This window comes from Macaca nemestrina, chromosome X, assembly GCF_043159975.1.
Source record: "Macaca nemestrina isolate mMacNem1 chromosome X, mMacNem.hap1, whole genome shotgun sequence".
NCBI lineage: Eukaryota > Metazoa > Chordata > Mammalia > Primates > Cercopithecidae > Macaca > Macaca nemestrina.
In genome coordinates this window covers 84,403,782-84,420,065 of record NC_092145.1, presented here as the reverse complement: position 1 = coordinate 84,420,065, position 16,284 = coordinate 84,403,782, and the positions used below count along the sequence as shown (strand labels likewise).

Sequence of the window (16,284 nt, the reverse complement as noted above, 5' to 3'; positions counted from 1 at the left end):
TTCAGCCTTATTGAGGTATAATTGACAAACAGAAATTGTAAATGTTTAGACAATGTGATACTTTGATATATGCATAATTTGTGAAATGATTACCACAGTCAAGCTAATTAGCATATCAATCACCTCATGTAGTTACCTTTTTCAATATATTATTTCTTGAAGTAAAATTTATATACGATTGGCCTGGCACAGTGACTCATGCCTGTAATCCCAACACTTGGAGAGGTCGAGAAGGGCAGATCACTTGAGGCCAGGAGTTTGAGACCAGCCTGGCCAACGTGGCAAAACCCTGTGTCTACTAAAAATCCAAAAATTAGCGGAGCATGGTGGCACATGCCTGTAGTCCCAGCTACTCTGGTGGCTGAGGCACAAGATTTGCTTGAACCTACAAGACGGAGGTTGCAATGAGCCAAGATCACGCCACTGTACTCTAGGCTGGGTGACAGAGTGAGACTGTCTCAAAAACAAACAAAAAATTTATATACAGTAAAATGCACATACCTTAAATGCTTAGTTTGTTGAGTTTTGGTAGTTATATACATTCATATATCTACCACCAAAAATATCATATAAAACAATTCCATCTTCCCAGAAACTTCCCTTGTGCCCCTTTCCAGTCAATCCATTCTTCCCCCATTCCACTTCCAGCAACGACTTTCTGACTTCTGTCACCATAGATTAATTTTGCATGTTCTTAGACTTCATTACAATGAGATCTCAAAATGGTTGTGTGTGTGTGTGTGTGTGTGTGCGTGCCTAGATTCTTTTGCTCAACATAGTGTTTTTTGAGATTTGTTCATGTTCTTGCTTTGATTAGTGATTTTCCTTTGTATTGCTGAGTAGTATTCAATTCTATGATTATACCACTATTTGTTTTTCTATTCTCCTATTGTTGGGAATTTAGGTTATCTCAAATTTTTAGCTATTATGAATAAAGCTACTCTGAACATTTGTATACAGGTCTTTTTGTGAACATATGTTTCCATTTCACTTGGATAAATACCTAGGAATAGAAGAGGGCAAGCGTTGTGTTTAACTTTATGAGAAAGTGCCTAACAGTTCTCTAACATGGTTTGTATCATTTTACACCCCAGCAATGTATGAGAGTTCCAGTTTTTTACGTTTTTTGTATGCTCTGGTACAGTTGATATAACACAGAAATTATCTCTGAAGGTTTCTTCGAGATTTGATTTTCTATATCTTGAGCCAATTCTGGTCATTTATATTTTCTTAGAAAATTGTTCATTTTGGCCAGGCACGGAGGCTGACACCTATAATCTCAGCACTTTGGGAGGCCTAGGCAGGAGGATCACTTGAGCCCAGGAGCAATATAGTAAGATCCCTGTCTCTGCAAAAAATAAAAAATTAGCCAGTCAAGGTGACACATATCTGTAGTCCTGGCTACTCGGGGGACTGAGGTGAAGGGTCGATTGAGCCCAGGAGGCCGAGGCTGCAGTGAGCCAAGATCGCACCACAGCACTCCAACCTGGGTGACAGAGTGAGACCCTGTCCAAAAAAAAAAAAAGAAGAAGAAGAAAAAGAAAGAAGATTATTCATTTTGTCTGATTGTCAAATTTATTAATATAATATTGCAAATAGATTTACTTTGTAGTTTTAATCTCTGTATCTGTAGGTATGTCTCTACTTTCATTTCAATTGTTTATGTATCTTCTCTATTTTTTCTATCACATTTGACAAATTAACTCTACCGTTTTCCAATTTTTACTATTACTCTATTACTGAGTTCTTCCTAAGTTGTTTTATTTTGTTTTGTTTTATGTTCTTTTTACTGCTTCTTGAGGTTGAAAGCTGAGTTTACTTCTTTTCTTCTCTCTTTTAAAAAAGCTTTTCAAGCATATACCAAAGAGGTCAGGATGGTATAATGAATGCCTCCCCTAATATACCTGTCATGCAGTTTCAACAATGACTAATTTATGACCAGTCTTGTTTCGTCTATATAACGCCCACTTTCTCCCTCTGATATTATTTGAAACAAATCACGGATATATTGTTTTATTTATTTCAGTTTGTATCTGTAGAAATTAAGAACTCTTAAAATATAATCACCTAGGTCAGGTTCAGTGGCTCATGCCTATAATTTCAGCACTTTGGGAGGCCAAAGCAGGAAGATTGCTTGAGACCAGGAATTTGACACCATCCTGAGCAACATAGCGAGACCCCACTATCTCTACAAAAATCAAAAATAAAATAGCCAGGTGTGGTGGCATATACCTGTAGTCCTAGCTGAGGCAGGAGGATCACTGGAGCCCAGGGGTTTGAGGCTGTAGTGAGCTGTGATTGAGCCACTGCACTCCAGCATAGGCCACAGAGTGGGACCCTGTCTCTAAAAAAAAAAATATATATATATATACCTAAAAATTAAATTAACAATAATACTTATGCCTTAAAATTACATATCTAGTCAGTGTTCAAATTTTTAATTGTCTCATAGATTTTTTTAATTTGGATCAGGATCCAAACAAGGTTCACACATTGTTATTGCTCAATAGGTCTTTTAAATGTCTTTTTTTTTTTTTTTTTTTTTTTTTAAAGACAGAGTGTCATTCTGTTGCCCAGGCTGGAGTGCAGTGGCATGACCTTGGCTAACTGCAGCCTCCGCCTCCCAGATTCAAGTGATTCTCCTGCCTCAGCCTCCCGAGTAGCTGGGATTGCAGGCACACACCACCACGTCCAGCTAATTTTTGTATTTTTAGTAGAGATGGGGTTTCACCATGTTGGCCAGGCTGATCTTGAACTCCTGACCTTAGGTGATCCACCCACCTTAGCCTCCCAAAGTGTTGGGATTACAGGCGTGAGCCACTGCACAGCCAAGGCCTAAATGTCCTTTAATCTACAGGTACCTCCTCTATCTCTCCTTACCCCTCAGGTCCCTGGAATTTGTTTATTGAAGAAATCAAGTTGTCTTGTAGAATTTCCCTTAGTGTGAATTTTGCTAATTGGATGCCTATATAGTTTCACATGTTTCACTATTTCCTATAAATTGGTAGTTAGATCTAGAGGCTTAATCACATTCAAGACCAATTTTTTATCTTGTATTTGCACATACCATTTAACTATGTCTCATTTGTTTTCAATTGTTCTTATCTAAAAAGATATATTTAAAGCTATACATCTTCTCTAAGTACCACTTCAATCTAATCTTATAATTTTGAGAAATAGTACTCTTACTGCTCATTTCTAAATAGATATTTACTCTTGCATTTTCTCTCAAACCTAAGAGTTATTTAGAAGGTGCTTCTGTCTTTCCTTTTGTTGTCAATTTCTAATGTATTGCAGTATGTTCAACAAATGTATGTGATTTGTGTTTTTTGAAATTTGGCCTATACTTATTTGGTCTTTATTAATATTCTGCTTATATTTTAAAAGAGTATATTTTCTCTTGGGTATATAGTTTTATATATACCTATTAGATGAGCTTGTTACTTGTATTATTCAGATCCTCATGTTCTTTCTTGTTATTTACTTAGTATGTTATTTTCTCATAGTATGACCAATAATTTGTCCACTTCTCCTTGTATTTCTTTGTTTATATATTTTATACTTTGAAGCTATGTTGCCAACTGCATAAAATGTCATGACATATGTCTTCTTAGAGGATTATATCTGTTTTGTCTAATAAGTATTTCTTCACCTACTTTCTCTTTGTTAACCCTTACCTGGTATGTTTTCCATCCCTATCTTACAGAAACTATGTAGCTTGACTTTATTAATTAATTTATCCTTTCATTTATACCCAATCTGATGCTCTCTCTTTTTAAATTTTTTTTTTCTTTTATTAAACTGCTTAGGGATGATGTTCTCTTTTAACAGGTAGTTTTACCCTCTATATTTGTGTGTGTGTTTGGACTTATTTCTGTCATATCACTGACTGCTAGTCTGTGGTCCTACTCCTGCTCCAGTACCACAACCAGATACCTTGACCATTGTCCCAGGGCTTCCTCCTGTTTTCTGAATCCACTACCTTCAAGTCTGTAGTACTCCTGCAGTTGCTGCCAACTTTTTACATCAGTTCTCTCCTGCATATTTTTTCTTATGTTGGTCTGATTGATCTGCTTTCAGTCTCTTGAGGATGTCACGGTTTGTGATCCACCAGTGATGGATTCACAGGAAGTTGGTCTTTCCCACTTGGCAGCCTCTTCAAAGACTTTTAGGGGCTCTAAAGGAATTTTACTCAATTGTGTTAGAGGGTTTTACGTACATATTCTGGGTTGCCCATCTTAGCTTCAGAGCTTCAATTTCCTCATTTGTAAAATAGGATTTGAATATATTCTCCAATAGAGTTGTGGGAATTAAGTGAACTCATATTTGTAAAACATTTAATGCAATTCTTAGTAAATAGTAGTCTTTTCATAATTACCAATTCCATCATCTGTGTTTTTACTTGCTCTGAGTGTGGCTAATGAGGAATATAGGGGCTCTACTGATGTTTATATACAATCTCAGCTGAACTAAGATTCCTATGAGCTTGCTAAGGTGCTTGTCAATATTTGAAGTAGATTTCATGGGTGGAAGAAGCTTTTAGGGATATGGCTTTTACCAGTGGAATTAACTTTTCTTTGGCTACCAAACTGCCATTGTCAAAGGCAAGTCCTCCACTGTTAGAGGAAATCATTTTCTACTTATCAAGAACTAAGAAAGTTGCTAACCCCTCTGGAATATTTTCAGAGGGTGGATATGACCCGGCAGAATGTTGTTACATGTTGCATTACTGCGGACTGGGGGAAAGAAGGTGTACCTAAGTGTCAGATTTCACTCGTGATGCAAAGAAGTTTATGACAGAATCACAGTTGAGTCCTATATCAAGTGGCAGATGCCAAGAGTTGAAGGGAAGCTAGTGAGAAAACAAGAGATAGCTATATAGGAAGCAGACAGCAGATGGAAAGATTTTGGACGTGTCAGATTTGGAGTACATATTAGAAAAATCCAGGAAGAAATAGGAAAGTCAGGACAAGAGCTTAGAAGCAACATCTGAGCTAGAGATAAATATTTGGAATCCATGGGTAGGAAAGTTGTGCAGAGAAAGACTAGACAATGAAATCCACTAGTAAATATTAAATAATATTAATAAATACTAAATATGAGCAAGGAGCACTCATATTTAAGGGCCAAGTGTAAATGAGTCAATGAGAGAAGCTGAAGAGACACTGGAGGATCATAGTATCTAGATAACCAAGGTAGGAGTTTTTATAAACAAAAAGTACTGTCACCTATGTCATATGCTTCAGCGTGATTAGTGAGAAGAGGCAAACAGATTTGTCCATTGAGGTTTTGGGTGATCTTTGTCAGAGCAGTGTCAGTCGAGTGGTAAGGAATTAGGACAGGCTGTATCAAACTAAGGGGTGAATTTAGTCACCATTCTAAATGTGGTGTTTATCCTTTCCATTAATTTCTTTATTCTTATATCCTTTAATGATATGTAGTGACATTTTGCATGTTTCTAAACTTAACGTGAGGGGTTTCATGGTATATGTGTCTTCTGAAACTGATTTTTTTCCCTCAACATTACATTCGTGAGATCAATTCATCTTGATAACATAGCTCTGTTCTAATAGGTTTTGTTAACTAGAGCCTTGAGTTTTCTTGGTATCAAATTGTGTCAGTAAGAAGAAAATTATCTCTTCCAATATTTATTCCTTTATTTAATTCTCTTATGTTTATTAGCAATGAGAAAAATGTCAGCAGATATACCCTAGACCAGTAAAGTTGCTTTCCTCAGGGGAATCTAGTTTCTGATTTAAATCAGAATGGTTTTAATGGTTTTAATGTTTTATTATTTGGAATGATAATTGCTATTGTTGTTGGTAAATGGTATTTAATTCTTTTAGTTCTAAAGTCCTTTTTAAGTGCAAATTGTCTGTTTCATTCAGCAACTCTATTCATTAAAGTCCTGTTCTAAGTGTTCTGCATGTTCTTTTTGGCTTCTGGGTCCCTTTAGGTGTATTGTTATTTTCCTTGGTCTGCTCTCCGGGTCTAAAGTCTAATCCTGGAGTATCTGAAGTCATAGCAGCCCAGTGAGTGGGAAAAGCACAGTGGTTTCTGCCCATGAGCTAGCAGGAATATTGCCAGTCAGCTTGTCAAACCCATGAGGAGGCATCAGGAGGAGGCCTCTATGTACTCTTGTTTCCTTGTGCTTTCTTAGTCTCAAGGTGGAGAAGACCCAACCCATCTCATTGTTTTCTTAGCATTTTCAGATGGGGAACCTGGCACACTCACATAAGCAGTATTCTTTCCCCCTAGGTCAGAGTGGTATGGGCCAAGCCTTTACCATGGACCATGTTTCCATCCTTGCACTTTGGCTCTGCTACACCAAACTCTTAGCCCAGGGCTTTTGTCTGTTCCAGAGGTGAAAAATTCTACATCACCCCTTACTCTCAGGCCTCAGACCCATCCTGCAACCTACTTTTTTGGCTGGCCCCAGCACCTACTTGGCTCAAGAACAGTCAATGAATCAGGTTTGGGAATAGAGGCGATTCGGAATATTTTCAACTTACTATCTTCCCAAAATTCATGTACCTTTTAAAAACAGATGCTACCAAACTCCCATGAAGGAATGATGAGATTATTCACTTTCCTAAATTCTCTACTAAGTATTATTACCAATTTGATAAGTGAAAAATGGTGTCTCACTTTCATTTCTGTAGTTATTAGTGAAGTCGAACATACTTTTATATTTATAGGCTATTTATATTCCTGATTAAATTACCTATTCAAAGTATTTCTCTCCCTTCAGTCAGTGTGAGTGCTGTACATTTTCTGTTAAGTTTATCCCTACTTTTTGTTGTGATTTTGAATATAAAACATATTTAGGCCACTGCCAGATAGATTATAAATAGATTACAGATGGATAATAGGTAGATTATTCAATTGAAGTATAATATACATATTACACATAAATATATATGACATATACATATGCATATATGTATTGCATATACATATATATTACATATACATATATCTATGTATATTACATACATATATAATATACATAATGATATCAAGTCATCATTATACAGTTCAATGAATGCTCACAATATGAAATACATACATGTAAATAGCACCCAGGTGAAGAAACAGTATTCTAAGCATCCCAGAAATGCCACTTGTGCTCTCTTCTAGTCACTCTTTTCCCTAAAGAGTAACCACTGTCCAGACTTTTAGTCCTAGATTAGTTTTGTAGTATGGACTCCTTCGTGTCTGACTTTTTTCACTCAATGTTAGATCTTCGGAGAAAATACAGGATGCCTAGATAAATTTGAATTTCAGATAAATGACATCATTTTGTATGGAATATACCTATGTTAGAAATGATTCATTATCTATCTGAAATTCAGATTTAACTGGATGTTCTATATTTTTTTTGTTTTACCAAATCTGATAACCCTAACTCAACATTATGCTTGTGAGGTTCATCCATAGTATTGCATGTAGTTGTAATTTGTTTATTTTTCATTACTATATAGTATTCCACTGATGAATGTACCACAATTTATCCATTCTACTCTTGGATGGGCATTTGGGTAATTTCCAGTTTGGAGTTGTTATGAATAATGCTATGAATATTCTTGTACAGGTATTTTGGTGGATATACGTACCTAAATTCCTTTAATCCTGAATCCTCCTGTAACTACTGTCCTATCTCCTTCCCTTTAGACTCAGGCTTCTCAAAAAAGCTTACACTGCTTAGCAATACATGTGATTAACTCTTAGTTTCACTTCTTTGGTGAAACGTAGGATACATACAGAACATTGCATAAGTTATGTCATGTATCTAGTTTAATAAATGATTATAAAATAAACATCTATGTAACTACCACTCAGGTTGAAAGCAAAACACTTCCAGCACCCATGCATACCCCTCCGAGATCATGATCTCCTTCCTTCTCTCTCCAGGTATCCATTCTTCTGACTTTTGTGATGTCAATTCCCTTGCCTTTTTTTTTTTTTTTTTTTTTTTTTTGAGACAGTGTCTTGCTCTGTTGCCCAGGCTGGAGTACAGTGGCACAATCACAGCTCACTACAGCCTCAACCTCCTGGACTCAAGCAATCCTCCCTCCTTAGCCTCCTGAGTAGCTGGGACCACAGGCACATGCCACTATTCCCAGCTAATTTTTAGTTTTTTCTAGAGTTGGGATCTCCCTATGTTGCCCAGGCTGGTCTTGAATTCCTGGGCTCAAGCAATCCTCCTGCTTTAGCCTCCCAAAGTATTGGAATTACAGGTGTGAGCCACCACACCTGGCCCCCCTTGCGTGCTTTCTTTTCTTTTCTTTTTTTGAGATGGAGTCTCACTCCATTACCCAGGCTGGAGTTCAGTGGCGTGATGTTGGCTCACTGCAACCTCTGCCTCCTGGGTTCAAGCGATTCTCCTGCCTCAGCCTCCCAAGTAGCTGGTTTTACAGGCGTGTGCCACCACGCCTGGCCAATTTTTGTATTTTTAGTAGAGATGGGGTTTCACCGTGTTGACCAGGCTGGTCTTGAACTCCTAACCTCAGGTGATCTGCCTGCCTCGGCCTCCCAAAGTGCTGGCATTGCAGGCATGAGCCACCATGCCCGGCCTCCCCTTGCTTTCTTGATAGCAATGCCACCTGTGTATATATCTGTAAATAGCATAATATAGTTTTGTCTATTTTTAAGCTTTATGTAAGTGGAATTATACTGTATATAATCTGTTGTGCCTTCATTCTTCCAATTAAAATATTTGAGAGACTCATCTACTACATTACATACAGCTGTAGTTCATTTCTTTTCATTTTTGTATAGTAATCTATCATTTGACTGAACCACTATTCTTTCTACTTTTGAAGGATATTCCATTTCTTTCCAGTTTTTGGCTATTGTCAACAATGCCCATATGAACCTTCTTGTTTGTGTATCCCAATGCATATGTATAAGAATTTTCTAGGATATGTACCTAGAAGTAGTATCACTGGGTTATAGGGTACATATATACCAAACTGTCTTTCAAAGTTTGTTTCAATGTATGAGAATCCTAATTGCTCTATATCCACTGTTTTGTGAGAATTTTTAATTTTTGCCAATATAGTAGATGTGGAGTGATACTTTATTATGGTTTTAATTTTCATTTCCTCAATTACTAATGGAGTTGATCACTTTTTCATATGTTTATTGACCACGTGTATTTTCAGTAAAATGTCTGTTGAAGTCTTGCTCATTTTTCTATTAAATGTCTTTTTCTTACTGATTAAAAGTAATTCTTAATATACTATAGATTCTAGTCATTGGTCAGTTATATTTATTGCAAATCTCCCCACCCCGTATGTTTTGCACATATCTTCTCCCTCCTCTCTGGCTTGTGTTTTCACTTTCTTTTTAATTTTGTGTCTTAAGAAATCCTTTAGACCGTGTGTGTTGGCTCACGCCTGTAATCCCAGCAATTTGGGAGGGCAAGGCAGGTGGATCACGAGGTCAGGAGATGGAGACCATCCTGGCTAGCACAGTGAAACCTGGTCTCTACAAAAATACAAAAATTAGTTGGGCTTGGTGGCGCGCGCCTGTAATCCCAGCTACTCGGGAGGCTGAGGCAGGAGAATCACTTGAACCCGGGAGGCAGAGATTGCAGTGAGCCAAGATTGCCCCACTGCACTCCAGCCTGGGCGACAGAGCGAGACTCCATCTCAAAAAAAAAAAAAAGGAAGGAAGGAAGGAGGGAGGGAGGGAGGAAGGAATCCCCAAGATCTTAACGATGTTTTTTCTATATTATCTAATAAAGGCTTTACAGTTTTGCCTTTCACACTTAAGCCTTTAATCTACCCAAAACTGTTGTTTTATACATGGTATGATGCAGGGTCCAGTTTTGTTTTTCCATATAAATACACATTTGTCCTAGCACTGCTTATTAAAAAGTCCATTCTTTCCCTACTGGTAAGCAGTGCCATTTCTTTCATATATTAAGTGCCCAAATATCCCTTAGTCTGTTTCTGAGTATTCTATTAAATCAAAATTAAATGAGTGTTTTTCCCTGTAGAAGTCTTATACATCTTTTGTTCTATTCTTAGGTAACTTGTATTTTGACAGTATTGCAAGTGATATTTTTAAAACTTCTTATTGAAGTATAATGTACAAATAGAAAAGTAGACCTACCATAAGTGTATAGCTTGCTGCATTTTCACTAACTGAACAAACCCATGTAACCAACATAAATAGAATCTTTAAAAATTATATTCTCTGACTTTGTTTTTTGTGTGTGGAAAATAAAATTTATTTTTTAATATTGATTTTGTATCCTGCAACCTCATTCACTCTCTCAGCAGTCTGTCTTTACCTACCTTGCCAAAACCACTATGTAAGAGATATCCAGGGATATCTTAATTACCAGAACTAATTTTTTTCAGTGCCCATCTTACCCAACCTCTCTGTGGCATTAACACTTGAAAATACTCTTTTTGAAACTCTTAATTTGTCTTGTAAAGCCTCACTATCCTAGTTCTTTTCCTAGCTCAAACTGTTACTTTTCAATCTCTTTTGCTTTTTCTTCTTGCTGATCCATTAATCTAATTGCAGCCAGCATGATCTCCTCAATTAGGAATGAGTACCCATTACTTGCTGTTAGTTCTTCCTTAGCACTATGGTAGAGATGCATCCACTTCCAATCTCTTCCTGCCACCACTACAAAGTCCATGCCCTCACCCTGCACATCTGAACTATAGCCTTCTAACTTTTTGACTCCTAGAAGGCATTCTATTCTAAATACCATAGCTAGGTTAATCTTAAAATACCTTTTGATCAAAGGGATACCTGTACCCCCATGTTTATTGCAGCATTATTCACAATAGCAAAAATTTGGAACCAACCTAAGTGTTCAACAGATGAATGGATAAAGAAAATGTGGCATATATACACAGTGGAATACTATTGGGCAATAAAAAAGAATGAAATCCTGTCATTTGCAGCAACATAGATGGATGTGGAGGCCATTATGTTAAGTGAAATAAGCCAGGCACAAAGAGACAAATACTGCATATTCTCATTCATATATGGGAGCTAAAAACGTGGGTATCATGGACATAAGAGAGTAGAATGATAGTTACCAGAGGCCAAGAAGGGTGTGGGGGTGGAGGCCGAGGGGAAGAGAGAGGTTGATTAATGGGTATAAACATACAGTTAGATGGAATAAGTTCTAATGTTTGATAACAGAGTAGGGTGATGAGTGAACAGCAATGTATCATTCATTTCAAAATAACTAGAAGGGAGGAATTGAAATGTTCCCAACACATAGAAATTATAAGTGCTCAAGGTGATGGATGCCCTAAATACCCTGACTTGATCATTACACTTTCTATGCATGTAACAAAATATCACATGTATCCCATAAATATGTACAAATATCGTGTATCAATAAAAATACATAAATAAATGAATTACATATGTATCTTTAAAAATAACATCTTTTACATGGCACCTCACCTGAATAGAACTTTGAAGTAGCTGCTTACAAGATGAAGTCTAAAAAACATAGCCAAGTCTTCCAGACCCTTTATACCCTAGTCCCAAGCCTACCTCCTCGACCATCTTTCACAGCTTCCCTACCCACACTCCACGCCAGCCCAGCTAATTCTGGTCTTTGCACACTTTCATCACAGCCATCTCCTCTTCTTGCCCAGAATGTGGTGTGTGCCCCCCAACATGCAATCAAACTATCTACAACATACCACGTTTTAAGGCTCAACTTAAGTGTTGGGGTATTTGACATTGCCTTTTTAAATCATGTTATCTTCTAATGTATTTTTTCTCTTCTGAAATTTCTCTAGTACCACAGGACTACATTGTCATTTTCGGGTGCCTCTGTATTTCTAGCTTCATCTCCCCCCATTTTCCCACAAACTACAAGGTTCCAGCCACAGCAGTCTACTCATTGTTTTTCCAAACAGTTCTGTTGTTTCAGATCTCTGTGTCATTACTCCTGTGTGTTTTCTGCTGGGTTTTCTCCCCACTGCCTCAGAAACATGGTTCCATCAAGCACTCTTGCTCCTCCTGTTTTAACTTCTCCCCCTCCACTGACTTTCTGCCCTCAGCGTAGAAGCATACTAATGTTTCCCCAACTTAACCAAAATATTTCATCCTCCTCTTACTACTCCTCTCCTCCCTTTTCCTTTCATTCTGCATTTTTGTCACCCCGCCATCCTCCTCCCATTGAAACTATCGCTTTTGAAGTCAACCCATGACCTGAACAACTGAATCCGTTAGGCTCTTTTCAGTCCTCCTCTGACTTGGTAACTCTGCAGGTCTGACATCCTGCCCCTTCTTCTGGACAATCTCACTCCTCTTGACTCTGTGATGCTACCCTCTCCTGATTTTCCTCTCACTTTTCTGAAGACTCTTTCACAGGCTTCTCCTCTTCCACTCAACCCTATCTGAAACATAATCCAGGCTTTGTCCTGGGATTTTTTTCTTTCTCTTCCCACTGTTCATGCCCATCACCCTGTCACCCTCCCTCTGGAAGTGGTTTCACCCACTTAGATGCTTATAATTCCTACCTGTATGCTACCAATCCTAAACCTCTATCTCGAGCCCCTATCTCATGTGTCATATTTAAGTATGTAAATATAGTTGCCTGTGAGGAGTCTCATGGATGTCCCACAGGCACCTCCCATTCCACATGTCTAAAACTGAACTCCTCATTCCTCCCTGTTGCTGTTAAACTGGTCCCTCCATCACCTGCAGTGAATAATATCAACATCCACCCAGTCAGCCAAGACAGAAACTGGGGCATTGTTCTATACTCCCTTTTTTTTTTTTTTTTTTTTTTTTTTTTTTTTTACTCTGACTCCTTTCCCCAATCTCATCAGTCACTGAGACCTGTCAGTCCTAACTTTTCCTCTTTCACCTCACTCTCTTTTCTCTATCCCTACTACCACTATCTTATGTCAGGCCCTCATCATTTTTTTGATTATAACAAGAACTGGTCTCCCTGTCTTCAGTTAGGTATGCTTTCAAGTCATCAACCAATCAGCAGCCAGAGTATTCTTCCTAAACTGTGTCTCCCTGCTAAGAGCTCTTCCAGAGCTCATCAGTTTGCACCATGCTGCTTCCTTACGGCCTTTTTGCTCTAGCCTGCCCTCCCTGGCTAGCTTTTCCTCTCCCCACTCTTTACTTGCAATCTGCTTAGCCATACTAAGTGTGCCTCATACTCTCTCATCTATGTGTCTTTGTGCATTCTGTTCCCTCTGCAGAAGTGCCTTCCCTCTATCTTCATGTGGCTTATTCAATTTTGCACTCAGTCCCAATTTCATCCCCTTAAAGAAACTTTGTTTGACCACCTCAATTCCCCCAATGCGGAGTAGGTACCCCTTATCTAGTGCTTACCTCTCTTCTACACTAACACTGCCCCAACCATGTATTACAGTCATCTCCTTAACTACCTGACTTCCCCAGTAGACAGCAAGCCAATCAAAGGCAAGAACTGAGTCATATTCATCTTTGAATCCCTAGGCCCCGGCATAGCGCCTGACATGCCATAGGTCCTCACTGAATGCCTGAGTTCTTTCTCCCTTTTGGTCTGCCTGGAAACTCCTACTAATATTTCAATTCACAATTCAGATGTTACCCACCTATGAAACCTCTGCTCTCGGTCAAGATCTTTCCATAAATTCATGCTCACATAGTGGGTTTTTTCTAACATTTGTTGATAAAAATTTTCAAAGTTACTTCAAGTTGATTTTACAATACCCCTATACCTATAGTAAAATTAACATTTTACTGTATTTGCTTTATCACATATCTGTCCATCTATCCATTTGTCAATCTATATTCATTTTAAAAACACATTTTAAAGTAAATTGCACAAATTAATATACTTCCTCCTAACTACTTCAGCTTGCTTATTATTAACTGGCATTTAATATTTATTTTTTTTTTTTTTGAGACCGAGTCTTGCTCTGTTTCCCAGGCTAGAGTGCAGTGGCTCAGTCTTGGCTCACTGCAACCTCGGCCTACCAGGTTCAGGCGATTCTTCTGCCTCAGCCTCTCAAGTAGCTGGGACTTCAGATCTGCACCACCATGTCTGGCTAATTTTTGTATTTTTAGTAGATACAGGGTCTCACCATGTTGAGCAGGCTGGTTTTGAACTCCTGACCTCAGGTGATCCGCCTCGGCCTCCCAGAGTCCTGGGATTACAGGCATGAGCCACCATGCCCGACCAATATTTATATTCTTAATATAAGATGTACAATGAAAAGCACAAATTTTAAGTGTATATTAGCTGGGTTTTGACAAATGCATTTACCCAAAAGCCTATAACCCAAAGCCTCATCAAGATAAAGTTACCTCTTTCTCATAGTGTTTCTTTTCATGTAATTATTTAATTATCTGTTTCTCCCATTAGACTTTGAGTTCCTTAAAAGCAGAGACCATTTCTTATTTTCCTGCTATGTGTGCCCCGCACTGTGCCTTACACACAGTAGGTATTCTATAACTGTTGTCTGGCTAGGAGAATAAATATGTACTTTATTCCTGGAATATTAGTATGTGACTTTATGCATTCTCTTTTCTCACCTTTCACATCCAGAAGTTAGCTTAGCCATGTCATGTTTATGCCTTAAGTGCTTCTGACTTCTATATCCTTCATTCCTTTTCCACTGCTGCAGTTCTCAGAGTTCTGTCATCTGAACCATTAAAATAACCTTCTAAATGTTTTCTTTCTTTTTTTCAAGGTTTTAAGCTTTTTATTTGCATATTTTAAAAATTGTGCATTCTAGTAAATAAAATCATTTGAAAAAAGAAAAGAATGGTAAAGAGTTTTTTAAATACCAGTTTTTTACTCCCAAGTCCACCTTCCAAATGACCAACAAAGTAATACTTAATATTTATTTTTCTTGAGACAGGGTCTCACTCTGTCGCCTAGGCTGGAGTGCAGTGGTGTGATCACGGCTCACTGCAGCCTCAACCTCCTGGGCTGAAGCCATCCTTGCACCTCAACCTCCTGAGTAACTGGGATTGTGAGTCTATGCCACTGTCCCCAGCAAATTTTTGTATTTTCTGTAGAGACAGGGTTTTGCAGTGTTGCCCTGGCTGGTTGTGAACTCCTGGACAAAGTAATACTTATAAAATCCGAAGTTGGTCATGTTTCCATCCTCTTTAAAACCTTTTGTTTGTTTCCCATTGTCTACAACAGATTTTAATCTGCCTTCTTTTAAAAGCATAGGAGCTTTTTTAAAAATAAAACCTTATAACAAATTCTAACATTTGAAATAGATTAAAAAGCATTTTAGATTCATGTAAATGTATAAGTTCAAATGTATAACATTAAGTCAATGTTAAAGCCATAAGAATATTATAGCTATTTTTGTGATCACAATTTCTTTGTTTTTTTCTTAAGACAGAGTCTCACTCTGTCACCCAAGCTGGAGTGCAGGAGTGCAGTGGCACAATCTTGGCTCACTGCAGCCTTGACCTCCCAGGCTCAAGTGATTCTCCCACCTCAGCTTCCTGAGTAGCTGGGACTACAGGTGCACACTACCACGCCCAGCTAATTTTTGTATTTTAGGTAGTGGTAGGATTTCGCCGCATTGCCCACGCTGGTCTAGAACTCCTGGGCTCAAGCAATCCACCCGCTTCGGCTCCCCAAAGTGCTGGGATTACAGGCATAAGCCACCGTGCCTGGCCATTATTTTTTTTAATTTTTTTATTTCAATAGTTTCAGGGTAGAGGTGGTTTTTGGTTACATAGATAAGTTCTTTAGTGGTGATTTCTGAGATTGTAGTGTGCCCATCACCTGAGGAGTGTGTACTATACCCAATATGTAGTCTTTTATCCCTCACCCCCATCAAACTTCCCCCTGGCCTGAGTCCCCAAAGTCCACTATGTCATTCTTATGGCTCTGTGTCTTTGTAGCTTAGCTCCCACTTATAAGTGAAAACATACAATACTTGGTTTTCCATTCCTGGGTTACTTCATTTACAATAAAGGCCTCCAGCTCCATCCAAGTTGCTGCAAAAGACATTATTTCATTCCTTTTTATGCCGGAGTAGTATTCAATGTGTATATTTACCACATTTTCTTTATCCACCAGTTAGTCACTGGGCACTTAGGTTGGTTCCATATTTTTGCAATTGCTAATTGTACTGCTATAAACAATACATGTGCGTGTCTTTTTCATATAATGACTTCTTTTCCTTTAGGTAGATACCCAGTAGTGGGATTGCTGGATTGAATGGTAGTTCTACTTTTAGTTCTTTAAGTAATCTCCATACTGTTTTCCATAGTGGTTGTACTAATATACATTCCCACCAGCAGTGTAAAAGTGTT

At 38.1% G+C, this 16,284-nt stretch overlaps 1 protein-coding gene across 1 annotated transcript in view; it reads left to right on the top strand.

Moving 5' to 3' along the window:
- Positions 1 to 16,284, top strand: part of LOC105476663 (kinesin family member 4A) — a 131,351-nt gene that overhangs the window by 20,131 nt on the left and 94,936 nt on the right. The window lies entirely within an intron of this gene.